The following is a 13845-nucleotide window of genomic DNA, read 5'->3' on the forward strand; positions in this document are numbered from 1 at the left end:
TTTCTCTTACATGATTGGAAATAATGTCGAGGTGTTCATGGACGACTTCTCCGTCTTTGGACATTCGTATGATGAATGTTTGAATAATCTTCGTGCAATACTCAAAAGGTGTGTGGAAACTAATTTGGTGCTCAATTGGGAAAAATGTCATTTTATGGTGCGTGAAGGCATTATTCTTGGGCATAAGGTCTCTAGCAAGGGTCTTGAGGTGGACAAAGCCAAGGTGGGAGTCATTGAAAATCTTCCACCACCTATTTCTGTGAAAGGAATCTGTAGTTTTCTTGGTCATGCGGGTTTTTATCGGCGTTTCATCAAGGACTTTTCGAAGATATCTAAGCCGTTGTGCAACTTGCTTGAGAAGGATGTGCCTTTCAAATTTGACGATGACTGTTTAAAGACATTCGAGACTCTTAAAAAGAGTTTGATAACTGCACCAGTGATTACAACACCTGATTGGACAGAGCCTTTTGAGATGATGTGTGATGCAAGTGATTATGCGGTTGGCGCAGTTCTTGGGCAGCGCAAGAATAATCTCTTTCATGTGGTCTACTATGCTAGCAAGACTTTAAACGGGGTCCAAATGAACTACACCACTACTGAGAAGGAGCTCTTGGCTATAGTCTTTGGTTTCGAAAAATTTCGATCTTATTTGCTTGGGACAAAAGTGACAGTATTCACTGATCATGCGGCCATTCGCTATTTGGTTTCCAAGAAGGATTCGAAGCCAAGACTCATTCGTTGGGTTCTCTTGCTACAGGAATTTGAGTTAGAGATCAAGGATCGAAAAGGTACTGAGAATCAAGTAGCTGACCATCTCTCTAGATTGGAGAATCCCGAGTCTACTTCACATGATAAGACATTGATCAACGAATCTTTTCCGGATGAGCAGTTGTTCGCAGTTCAGGAGGAAGAGCCATGGTTCGCAGATATTGTGAATTATCTTGTCAGCAATATAATGCCTCCTAATTTGACCATAGCTCAAAAGAAGAAGTTTCTACATGAGGTGAAGTGGTATATGTGGGATGAACCGTATTTGTTTAGACAGGGAGCTAACCAGATCATCAGGAGATGTATCTCATTCTGTGAGACAGAGGGGATATTACGAGACTGCCACTCCACAGTTTATGGTGGACACTATGGTGGTGAAAAGATGGCAGCTCGTATTCGTTTTTTGTTTAAGGATGCTCATCAGTTCGTTTTAAGGTGTGATCGTTGCCAAAGAGTGGGAAATCTTACGAGAAAGGATGAGATGCTATTAAATGTGATGCTTGAAGTCGAGGTCTTTGATGTTTGGGGAATCGATTTCATGGGGACTTTTGTCTCGTCCTGCAATAATCTGTACATCTTGCTGGCAGTCAATTATGTCTCAAAATGGGTAGAAGTCAAGGCTCTACCGACAAATGATGCAAAGGCAGTGTTGAATTTTCTTCATAAGCAGATTTTCACAAGGTTTGGAACGCCACGAGTAATCATAAGTGATGAAGGGTCGCATTTCTGCAACCGTAAGTTTACTTCTATGATGCAGCGCTACGATATGAATCATCGAGTTGCTACTGCCTATCATCCGCAAAAAAATGGTCAAGCGGAAGTGTCTAACTGAGAGATCAAGCGCATCTTAGAGAAGGTTGTTTGTCCGTCAAGGAAGGATTGGTCTTTAAAGCTCGATGAAGCTGTTTGGGCTTACAGAACAGCATACAAGACTCCGCTTGGGATGTCCCCGTTTCAACTTGTGTATGGTAAGGGATGTCATTTACCTGCGGAGCTTGAGCATAAGGCCTATTGGGCGTTGAAGAAGTTGAACTAGATCTAGATGCAGCTGGAAAGAAGCGAATGATTCAGCTTAATGAACTTGATGAATTTCGACTCCAAGCGTACGAGAACAACAAAATGTACAAGGAAAAAGTGAAAAGATGGCATGATAGGAAGCTACATCCTAAGTTATTCGTGCCGGGCAACAAGTTCTTTTATTCAACTCTTATCTCCGACTTTTTCCTGGGAAGTTGTAATCAAGGTGGTCGGGACCTTTTATTGTCAAAAATGTGTTTCCACATGGAGCGGTGGAGATTTTTGAGAATGATCCGGACCAAGCATTCAATATTAATGGTCAGCGTTTGAAGCACTACTATGGGGACACGGCAAACCATGAAGTGGTTAGTGCCGTTTTATTGTCAACTTGAGTAAGGTACGCATCGTCAAGCTAATGACGAAAAAGAAGCGCTTCGTGGGAGGCAACCCATGATTTGTTATTACAGGAACCCTTAGAAGTTAATAACCTATCCAAAACCACAAAAAAAATCAGAAAAACGGAGCCGGGAAATTTTTTTTCCAGAAGCCCCCTTAGCGCCCGCTCAGGGGTCGACTGGAAGAATTTTTTTAGTCCAAATAAAAACAAAAAAAAAGCTGAAAAACAAAAAAATAAAACACAGCCCCATTACCCACGACCTATTTCCCCATTACCCCATAATTTTAACCCCGAAACCCACTCCTAATCAATTTTTACCCTAATCCCTACCCTATATATACATACACCTATCCCATATATCCCCCATACACTTTCAAACCTTAAACTCTCTCCCAAACACAAAAACATAAATCTTTAACACTTTTACTCAGTTTCGATGGCACCCAAGAGATCAAGGACTATCGATAGCAGCAACACTGTCCCTACTGCTGATTCTTCGAGGGGTACTGCTGTGAGGCCTCATTTGAATGATAGGGCTGCTGAGGAGGAGTATACTAGGCTTCTGGGTAAGACGATTTTGAAGGAGAAGGGGTTCTTACCATCGGGGAGGGATGGTGAGTTGTTGCCTATGATTGCTGAGAAGGGGTGGATTGCTTTTTGTGAGTCTCCTGAAGCAGTGCCGATGAGCGTGGTTCGCGAGTTCTATGCGAACGCGAAGGCCGAGAAGAATGGGTATTCTGTGGTCCGGGGGATGACGGTTGATTATCACCTTGCGGCGATTCCCCGTGTGATTGGGCAGAGACAGAGGAAGCCCACGGAGGAGAACTGGAACGAGAAGGCTGCTGAGGATTTTGACTTGGATTTGATTTGTGCTACTCTCTGTAGGCCGGGCACAGTGTGGACCTTCAAGACTAGGACTAACGAGTATCGTCACTTTCCGGCGATCGCGATGAATAGGTATGCCCTTGATGGAATGCTTTTATTTTTGCTAATATTCTGCCTACTTCACATGCATATGAGGTCACAGTTGAGAGAGCACAGTTGTTGTGGGGAATTTTGAATGAGGAGTACTATGTGGACCTTGGTGAGTTCATCTACCAAGGAATTCTGAAGTTTTTGAGGGGAGCTAAGCACATGAACATCCCTTATGCATCCATGATTACCAATCTTTGCCGAGCGGTGGGAGTTCAGTGGCCGTCTCATGAGTAGTTGCAGTTGCCGGCCGCTCCTATTGATTCCGGGACTCTGCATGCGATGCAGGAGTGGACCGGTGGTGAGCCCGAGGAGCATGGGCTGGGTTATCGTCTTCGAGGAGGGCGTCCAACACGAGGTTCTACCATGGCGAGGCCAGGGCGTGATGAGGCTGGTTCTTCTAGAGCTCAGGAGGGTGCTGGGATGGCTGATGCCCAGTATAGGAGGCTTTCGAGGAGGATGGATGCTATGTACGAGACGTAGAGCAGTTTTGCTCAGGAGCTCACCCTTGCACTAGGGACTGCTTTTTGAGGCCTTGGAGCTGACATCCAGTGGCCAGTTTTTGGTGAGGACTCTGCATATCCGCCTCCTGATACACCACCCTCTGAGGGTGATGATGATGATGATCTCTCCGAGTAGGTATACCCTGTGTTCCTTTCTACTACCTTCACTGGGGACAGTGAAGATTTTAAGTTTGGGGGTGGTAGTTAAGGAATATTTTGTGTGTGTGTCATATAGTTGCATATTCATGATAGTTTAGTTCATATAATTGCATAATTTTTGCCATATAGTTTTTTTTTATTTATAGCTTTATTTGTTTATCATGTCATGTAGCTCATGCATATACCATGATCCCTTTTGCGCTGATTGACCAATTGATTTGTGATGTTAATGCAAGTGTAGTGATAGCGTTAAAGTGATGATTGAGTCGTGTAGGGTGATATGCATGCTAGAAACACTTGTAATTTCACTAAGTCTTAGAGAATGCTTGAGGACTAGATTGTTGTTATGGTTTAATGGTTTTTGAAGTTAATCTATTGATTATGCTTAGAATTTTATAATAGGTTCTTAGTGATAAAAGGCATGAAAAGAAAAAATGGAGTAAAAAAATGGAATTCATTGCTAATTGTGGCTAGGCGTCAAATGGCTAGTAGCCGGCTCGTATTTTTATGCGAGTGGTCTAGGGTTGAGCAAGATGGAGCGAAACGCACTTGCTCAAAAAGTTGAAAGAAAAAAAAAGAGAAAAAAAAGAAGAAAAAAAGAAGAAAAAAAAGAGTTAATGCATAATTGATCACGGGTGGGCTCTTTGGTAATCGAGTTATTAAGTTCTTAGGGGACTTTGTGCCTAGTGACCTAAAGCTTTTATAGTCTGGGATCCGCTAACCTAACGCTCACTACATGGATGCCATTATATAAGTCTTTTGTGGACCTCACTCATTGCACGGTCAAATAAGCATTTTAATAAAAACATGATTCCGTAACAAGCTCCTATGATTCTTGAAGTGTTATAAGTTACTTTATGCCTAGAATTTTTATTCTTTGTATAATCATGCGATTGCCTTGAGGATAGTTGAGTTATGATAATTGATCTAGTTTCGAAGCATATCTGTTAAGCATCTGCACACACCACGTTTCTGGCTGTATGTTAGTTTGTATGATTCAATTGATCTTTATTCGCCTAATTGCATTTGTTGAGATGTCGTAAGTTGGTTGGTTTGGTCGTAGTAAGGGGGATCACTGCATTTCATATAGATTGCATTCATGCATGTTTTTATTTTATTTTTGAATCTGTGACGCTTGAGGACAAGCATCGATTTAAGTTTGAGGGTGTGATAAGTGGCATTTTATACCACTTAGAACGTCTTATAATAGCTTAAATTGGTGTCTTGAAATCAAGTATTTTGTATATTTGATGCGTTTTTCTAGTGTTTGTGCATTTCAGGGTATTAGGTGCATTTCGGGAGAGAATTCATCAAAAATAAGCCTTAGCATGTGTTCAGCATTGCAAGTGGGAAGATAGGAGCAGATTGCAGCGAAGAAACGGAGCAAAACAGATCATTTTTCCAGAAGGGGTCTGAGTGCCCGCTCAGCTCTGCTGAGCGGCAGCGCAGGAAGCTGAACGCCCGCTCAGGAAAGCTGAGCGGCCGCGCAGGGTCGGAATTTTAGAATAAATATTTTAGACTCATATTTTTGTTCTCTGGGTTTTATGGGACTTCTAATAAGTAGATTTCAGAGACGTTTCACAGGGGTTGGATCGTAGTATTAATCAAGGAGCGAAGGAGATAAGGAATAAGACCGTTTTAGCATACCGCGACGAAGGGGAAGCATATTTTCTTGTGATTCTTTATTTCGTTGTAACGTTGGATGCTAATTTTCTTACTTTGAACCTATTTACTCTTGTGACGTACTCTGGTTTAATATAAGTAGTTTTAGTTATTATTCTCTTGTGTTTATTTATCATGTTTTCATATGAACCCATGATGACGATGAGTGCTATCATGGGCTAATCGTGATCATGGGATCGTAACGGATTTACTATGGAATTCTTTAGTTAGTTGTTTAATACCTTAGTGTATGATGATTGTATGATATCTAGTATTGGTTGTGCGTATTCGTCTTATGTGCGTCACGAACATATAAGATAGGGTGTTAATCTCTTGTGAAGCGACAGTGGATCTTGATATTTAGAACTTGCCATGCTAGCATAGGTTCATGTACGAGTATGCATGATTTGTGGGTAACTCTAACCGTTTTATTCGCCCTGTGTAATCAAAAGGAATAACTTGTGCTTAAATCATTATGTTGTCAATTTCTGTAGACATATAGGGACTCAACATAATTGATGCCTATTCAACTTCTATCTTAATTGTGGATGTTTGGTAGAATGGTATTAGTACAATGAAAGTTGGCTTTTATCAGTTTCATGTTATTCGATTAATATCATCACTGTTGCATGCTAAGGGTAATAACAATGACTATAGAAGGAAGTAGTAATGAAGTTGTGATCTCATGAGTGTTTTAATATTGTTAATTTAAGAAGTAATCATACATTGGTGAGTGAGTTTAATTGAACATAATTAGTCTGAGTCTCTGTGGGAACGAACTAGAAAGTATTCTATATTAATTGGGAACGTTTATACTTGCGTGTGTTATTAGCGCGTGTTTTCGCCTTAACAGCAACCACTTGCTGGGCTGTTACCTAATAACGGACCTCTTACGCCACTGACCATCCAATATCTGATTCATTTTTATCCAGTTTTCAAAATCAACCACACTTATCTCTTTTTAACCCATTACAACACATATTCGAAAATCCTTTTTAATTTTTAATCACAATCTAGAGATAGGCATTTTTAGAAGTTACTTTTTCCCCAAAACATCGTTTAGTAAAACATATTTAACTACGGGGAATACGTAACTTAAAACGTTCTGTTCCAGTACATAATTTAAATCAACAACTATTCATATATACTGAACTATAAAAGATTAGTTCAGGGGTACTTGCCTTGCGAAGCTTTACACTATACTGGTTTGACTCTAACTGATTTCAGCTACTGGGTCCTTCGACTCGAACCTACAGAATTGAAACAACCTAGGTTAACGACCCGATATGCTTGACTTATTTTCACTAAACTAATTTCCCCAGCGATACAATTCCCGACTCGTACACACGCGAATAATAATAATATACACATAGCAATAGTACACATAGCAATCAGGGTTTGTTTGGCATGTATCGGGATATATACATGCGATTCGCAATTAAAAGTAGTTTTAGAAAAATTTGGACAGCGACTCCTCTGTTTATAGACATACCCGTCGAAACATCAATCAACGTCAAATCCCAACAAAACCAATTCGAATTACCACATAAATGTATACTTAGTCCTGAATATAATTTAAACGAATTGTTTTATTTATTTAAAATATTTAGGACTCAGAACAGGGTCATCACCGTCCACCGTCCGCTCGTAATTAGTCATCGCGGTACGGCGGCAAAATTTCGCGGGTACTCGATTATACGAATTCCAACGCGAAAACTTCACCGATTATAAAAATCATTTTTCTGCACGAATTGAATTTAATATCACGAATTATTATTCAACAAATTCCCTGCAATAAATAAACAAATCAATAATTAAAATTATAATCCAAACCCATCTGCACATATTAGTCCAACAGAGGCCCAACAGAAAGAGGCCCAACAACAACCGGAGAAAACAGGGGCAAAAACACGGCGCCACACGGCCACACGCGGCCGCCGCCGCAACACACACACATACTACACACACATGCACACACAGATGCACACATATACACATATACACACATAGATACACACATATACATATATATATTTGCATATAAATGAAGACAAATCACCCCACCGCCACCACGCCGGAAATCGACGGCAACGGCGGTAAAACGGGAAGAACACGGTGATAAAACAGGAAAATGAGCGGCGAGAACAATTACCGGAAAAAGGAAGTAGCAAGAACAGGGAAACGAAGGAAGGGAGAGAGAACAGAGAGGTAAAGAGAGAGATGAGAGAATCGATAGAGAGAGAGTAGAGAGGGGAGAGACAATCGAATGAGGATGAGGTGAAAAAAAAAATGCACTGCCACAATAATTTCTGCAAGGCCGCGTGTCCAAAATTTAGGACACGTGGTCCTTTTACTTGAATTGTACCGAGTTATACTCCGAGTTATAAAATTAACGATACATATCGCGTGCAAAAATTAATCAAAAAAATTTATAAAAATGGTCTTGAATAACCACAAATAATTTTGGACTTACTAAAATAAAATTTCCATAATTTTTTTATAGCATTTTACAACACACGTATCCGCTTCAACGAATAAACGAAATAATGTGCGAGTAAGATTAATCCCGAAAATTACCAAAATAATTTTAAAATCCTCAGAATATTGTAAACATAATAAAATATGAGTTTCATGATTTTTGAAGATTCCTGGAATTAAATATGGATTTTATAAATAAACACAGTCAGAAAATTATCTAAAATAAATAATTCATAAAAATATTAATTTGTAAATTTTATAAAATCCCAAAAATAATTATTGAGATTATAAATCATAATTTTTTTTAAAGATAATCCAAATATTTTAGAAATGAAATTGTCATAAAATCACTTTTAAAAGCAAAACAAAATAATAGGGTGCAACAAGTAATCATACAAACACACCACGCAATCCAACCATCACATATAAATAATAATAAATAATACACTAAAACCATAATCAATATAAAATTCATTATTTAATTATTTACATAATAATTTACATATTTAAATATTATAAAATATACGAGTCGTTACAATCTTCCCCCTTTAAAAAGATTCTGTCCCCATAATCTCAACTAAATAAACAAGTGAGGATATTTGTCAAGCATATCTGACTCTAACTCCCAGGTAGACTCTTCTACCCTAGGGTTTCTCCAAAGTACTTTAACTATAGGGATGGATTTATTCCTAAGTACTCGCTCTTTACGATCTAATATCTGGATTGGCTGCTCCGCATAGGACAAATCTGATTGAAGCTCGATTGGTTCATATTCGATTACTTGATTCGAATCGAGGATATATGGCTTTAACATGGATACGTGGAACACATTGTGAACATGCTGCCATTGCGGGGGTAGAGCTATCTCATATGCAACTTTTCCTACTCGCTTCAAAACTTCGAATGACCCTATATACCTCAGACTCAGCTTACCTTTCTGACCAAATCGAACCAATCCTTTCCATGGTGATACTTTTAATAATACCAATGATCCTATTTCAAAATTTATGTCCTTTCGCTGTAAATCTGCGTTCTTCCTCTGTCTGCCTTGAGCGGCTTCCAATCTTTTTCGAATCAATACCACTGCATCTCTGGTTTGCTATATCAGTTCAGGTCCTAACACTTTCCTTTCCCCTACTTCGTCCCAATACAGAGGTGATCTGCACTTTCGTCCATATAGGGCTTCGTAGGGTGGCATTCCAATGCTCGCATGATAGCTGTTATTATAAGAAAATTCTATCAACGGTAAATGATCATCCCAATTTCCTTTGAAATCCAAAGTACATACCCATAACATATCTTCAATCGTCTGAATAGTTCTCTCACTTTGGCCATCAGTTTGAGGATGATAAGCGGTGCTCATATATAATTTAGTTCCTAAACACTCTTAAAATTTTATCCAGAATCTTAAATCGAATCTCGGATCTCGATCTGATACTATAGACACAGGCACCCCATGTTTGGTAACTATCTCATCCGAATATAATTTAACTAGTTTTTCCAAAGAATATCTTTCATTAATCAGAAGGAAATGCGCTGACTTGGTCAATCTATCAATGATTACCCAAATAGCATTGTGATTCGATCTTGTCCTTGGTAATCCTACCACGAAATCTATAGCAATCTCTTCCCATTTCCACTGTGGAATCTCCAAAGGCTGCAACAATCCACTGGGCCTTTGATGTTCTGCTTTTACCGTCTGACATACGTGACACTTACTAACCCAATCCGCAATCTCTTTCTTCATTCCTGGCCACCAAAAGTGCTTCTTTAAACCTTGATACATCTTTGTGCTACCAGGGTGGATAAAAAACTTAGAGTTATGCGCTTCATGTAATACTTCATTCTTTAATTCCGCTACATTAGGAATCCAAATTCGAGAGGAAAACTTAAACAAACCTTGGTTATCCTTTTGAGTACATAATTCTTCTCCTGTTAGAGTATCCAACTTCTATTCCATAACTCCTTCCTAACACTTTTTGATCTTTTCCATCAATGCTGGATGGAAAGTAATTTCATATAACTGCTCTTGACTTTCACTTGATGTTCGAACTTCAATCCCTATCTTTTCCAAGTCTCGTGTTAGTTCACCCGCAATCCGAACCATATTCAATTTCTCTTTTCTACTTAAGGCATCAGCCACTACATTGGCCTTACCTGGGTGATAATTAATCGAACAATCATAGTCCTTAATCAGTTCCAACCACCTTCTCTGTCTAATGTTTAAATCCTTTTAGGTGAATATATACTTTAAGCTTTTATGATCCGTATAGATGTCACATCTCTCTCCGTACAAGTAATGACGCCATAACTTCAGAGCAAACACTATAACTGCCAATTCAAGATCATGAACGTGATACTTCTGCTCATGGGGTTTCAACTGCCTGGACGCATACACAATAACTTTATCATGTTGCATTAATACACAGCCTAATCCTTTCAGAGAAGCGTCACTGTAGATAACGAAATTCCCGGTTTCATCTGATAATGCTAACACTGGCGCTGTCACTAATCTTTTCTTCAGCTCTTGGAAACTTTCTTCACATTTCTTAGTCTAAACAAATCTCTCATTCTTCCGGGTCAGCTTGGTCAACGGGGTTGCAATCTTGGCAAAGTCCTTCACAAATCTTCGGTAATAGCCTGCTAATCCAAGAAAACTTCTAATTTCTGTCGGGGTATTCAGTTGCTCCCATCTGGATACAGCTTCAATCTTCGCAGGGTCTACCTTAATACCATCCTTACCCACTATATGACCCAAAAACTAAACTTCCTCTAACCAGAATTCACATTTTGAGAACTTAGCGTATAGCTACTTTTCCCTCAGTCTTTGCAAGGCAATCCTTAGATGTTCGGCATGGTCATCCTTGGTCTTTGAGTAGATGAGAATGTCATCAATAAATACAATAACAAACTTATCCAAATACTCTTTATACACCCGGTTCATAAAATCCATGAAAGCTGCTAGTGTATTAGTCAATCCAAATGACATTACTAAAAACTCGTAATGGCCATACCTGGTTCGAAATGTAGTCTTCGGTATATCTTCAGGCTTGATCTTTAACTGATGATAGCCCGATCTTAAGTCGATCTTCGAAAAGCAACATGCTCCCTTAAGCTGGTCAAACAAATCATCAATCCTGGGTAGAGGATACTTATTCTTGATGGTTAGCTAGCTCTTTCATCTCTGCTGGAGCCATACGATAAGGAGCCTTTGAAACTGGTTCTGCTCCCGGAATTAGATCAATAGAAAACTCAATCTCCCGATCGGGTGGTAATCCTGGTAACTCGTCTGGAAACACATTTAAAAACTCATTAACTACTGGAATATCATCTAAACTAGGTGCCTTCTTCTCAGTGTCCACGACATGGGCTAAATATGCCTCACATCCTTGTCTCAACAACTTCTTTGCTTCCAATACCGAAAGAAATTTCTTTTCCTGCTTCTGTCCTTGGTAAATTACCCTAACATTATCTTCTGTATACAACAAAACTTTCTTTTTCTTACAATCAATATTTTCCTTATACTGGGATAACCAATCCATTCCTAGAATCACATCAAATATTCCTAATTTAAAGGGTATTAAGTCCACTAAAAAGAAATGCCCACAAATTTTTAGTTGACACCTAGGGAAAAATTGGTTTACTGAAACTTTATCCTGATAGGTCACTTCTATAGTCAAGGGCTCGGTTAAATCTTTCAATAGCAATACATATTACTTACACATTCTTTAGATATAAAAGACTTAGACGCTCCTGAGTCAAATAAAACTTTAAGAGGAACGGAATTGAGAGAACGCGTACCTGCAACTACATCCGAGTCCTGAGCATTAGATCTTTTGGTCATCTTAAAGGTTCTGGCTCTTGCTGTGCTGGTTGCTGGTCCTTGAGATTTACTACCTCCTACACTGCCTTGAGTAGCCATCTTGTAGTTTCTGGAGATGTGCCCAACCTTACCACACTTAAAGCAGGTGACTCTGAAGTTTCCTGTGTTACAGTCTGACGCATAATGACCCTTTTTATCGCATTTAAAACACTGGACATCCTTCCTACATTGACCACTATGCTTTTTACCATATGACTTACAATCCACAACTGGCCGGGTTGACTGAACCGAGGTAGAGGCAACTGAGGTGACACCGGAACTCGTCTGAACAAAGCCTTGCTTTCTAAAGCTCTTATTCCTATCCCGACCAAACTTCCTTGGGAACTTCTGACTAGACTCTTCTTGATCTGCCGTACCAATACCACTATCAAACCTTCTCTTCTTATCAACTCTTTCCTTACAAACCAACTTCTGATCACTCTCAATCACCAGGGTGGCTTAAACCACCGAGGTATACGTCTTAAGCTGCAGGGCCACCACTCCACTACGAACTTCAGGCTTCAGCCCTTGCTGAAATCTTCTAGCTTTCTGAATCTCAGTATTCACATATCCAGGGGCTAGTCGGGCCAATTTCGTAAACTTGGCCTCATACTCAGCCACGCTCTTCTCTCCTTGCTTCAGTTCCAAAAACTCTACTTCCAACTGACTCTGCAAACAATCCGGAAAATACTTTTCTAGGAACAACTCCATAAACCTGGCCCAAGAGACAAAGCCTTCTCTTTTTAACCCACTACAACACACATTCGAAAATCCTTTTTAATTTTTAATAACAATCTAGAGATAGACATTTTTAGAAGTTACTTTTTCCCCAAAACATCGTTTAGTAAAACATATTTAAATACGGGGAATACATAACTTAAAACGTTATGTTCCAGTACATAATTTAAATCAACAACTATTCATATATACTGAACTATAAAAGATTAGTTTATGGGTACTTGCCTTGCGAAGCTTTACACTATACCGGCTTGACTCTAACTGATTTCAGCTACTGGGTCCTTCGACTCGAACCTACAGAATTGAAACAACCTAGGTTAATGACCCAATATGCTTGACTTATTCTCACTAAACTAATTTCCCCAACGATACAATTCCCGACTCGTATGCACGCGAATAATAATAATATACACATATCAATAGTACACATAATAATCAGGGTTTGATTGGCATGTACTGGGATATATACATGCGATTCGCAATTAAAAGTAATTTTAGAAAAATTTGGACAGCGACTCCTCTGTTTATAGACCTACCTGTCGAAACATCAATCGACGTCAAATCCCAACAAAATCAATTCGAATTACCACATAAATGTATACTTAGTCCTAAAAATAATTTATACAAATTATTTTATTTATTTAAAATATTTAGGACTCAGAACAGGGTCATCACCGTCCACCGCCCGCTCGTAATTAGTCATCGCGGTACAACGACAAAATTTCGCGGGTACTCGATTATACGAATTCCAACGCGAAAACTTTACCGATTATAAAAATTATTTTTCTGCACGAATTGAATTTAATATCACAAATTATTATTCAACAAATTCCCTGCAATAAATAAACAAATCAATAGTTAAAATTATAATCCAAACCCATCTGCACAGAATTAGTCCAACAGAGGCCCAATAGAAACATGGCCAACAACAACCGGAGAAAACAGGGGCAAAAACACGGGGCCACTCGGCCACACGCGGCCGCCGCCCCAACATACACACACACTACACATACATGCACACACAGATACACACATATACACATATACACAGACAAATACACACATATACATATATACACAGACAGATACACACATATACATATATATATATGCATATAAATGAAGACAAATCACACCACCGCCACCATGCCGGAAATTGGAGGCAACGGCGGTAAAACGGGAAGAACACGGTGACAAAACAGGAAAACGAGCGGCGAGAACAATTACCGGAAAAAGGAAGTAGCAAGACCAGATAAACGAAGGCAGGAAGAGAGAACAAAGAGGTAAAG

Source organism: Apium graveolens, chromosome 10 (assembly GCF_009905375.1).
Source record: "Apium graveolens cultivar Ventura chromosome 10, ASM990537v1, whole genome shotgun sequence".
In the NCBI taxonomy this organism is placed as follows: Eukaryota; Viridiplantae; Streptophyta; class Magnoliopsida; order Apiales; family Apiaceae; genus Apium; species Apium graveolens.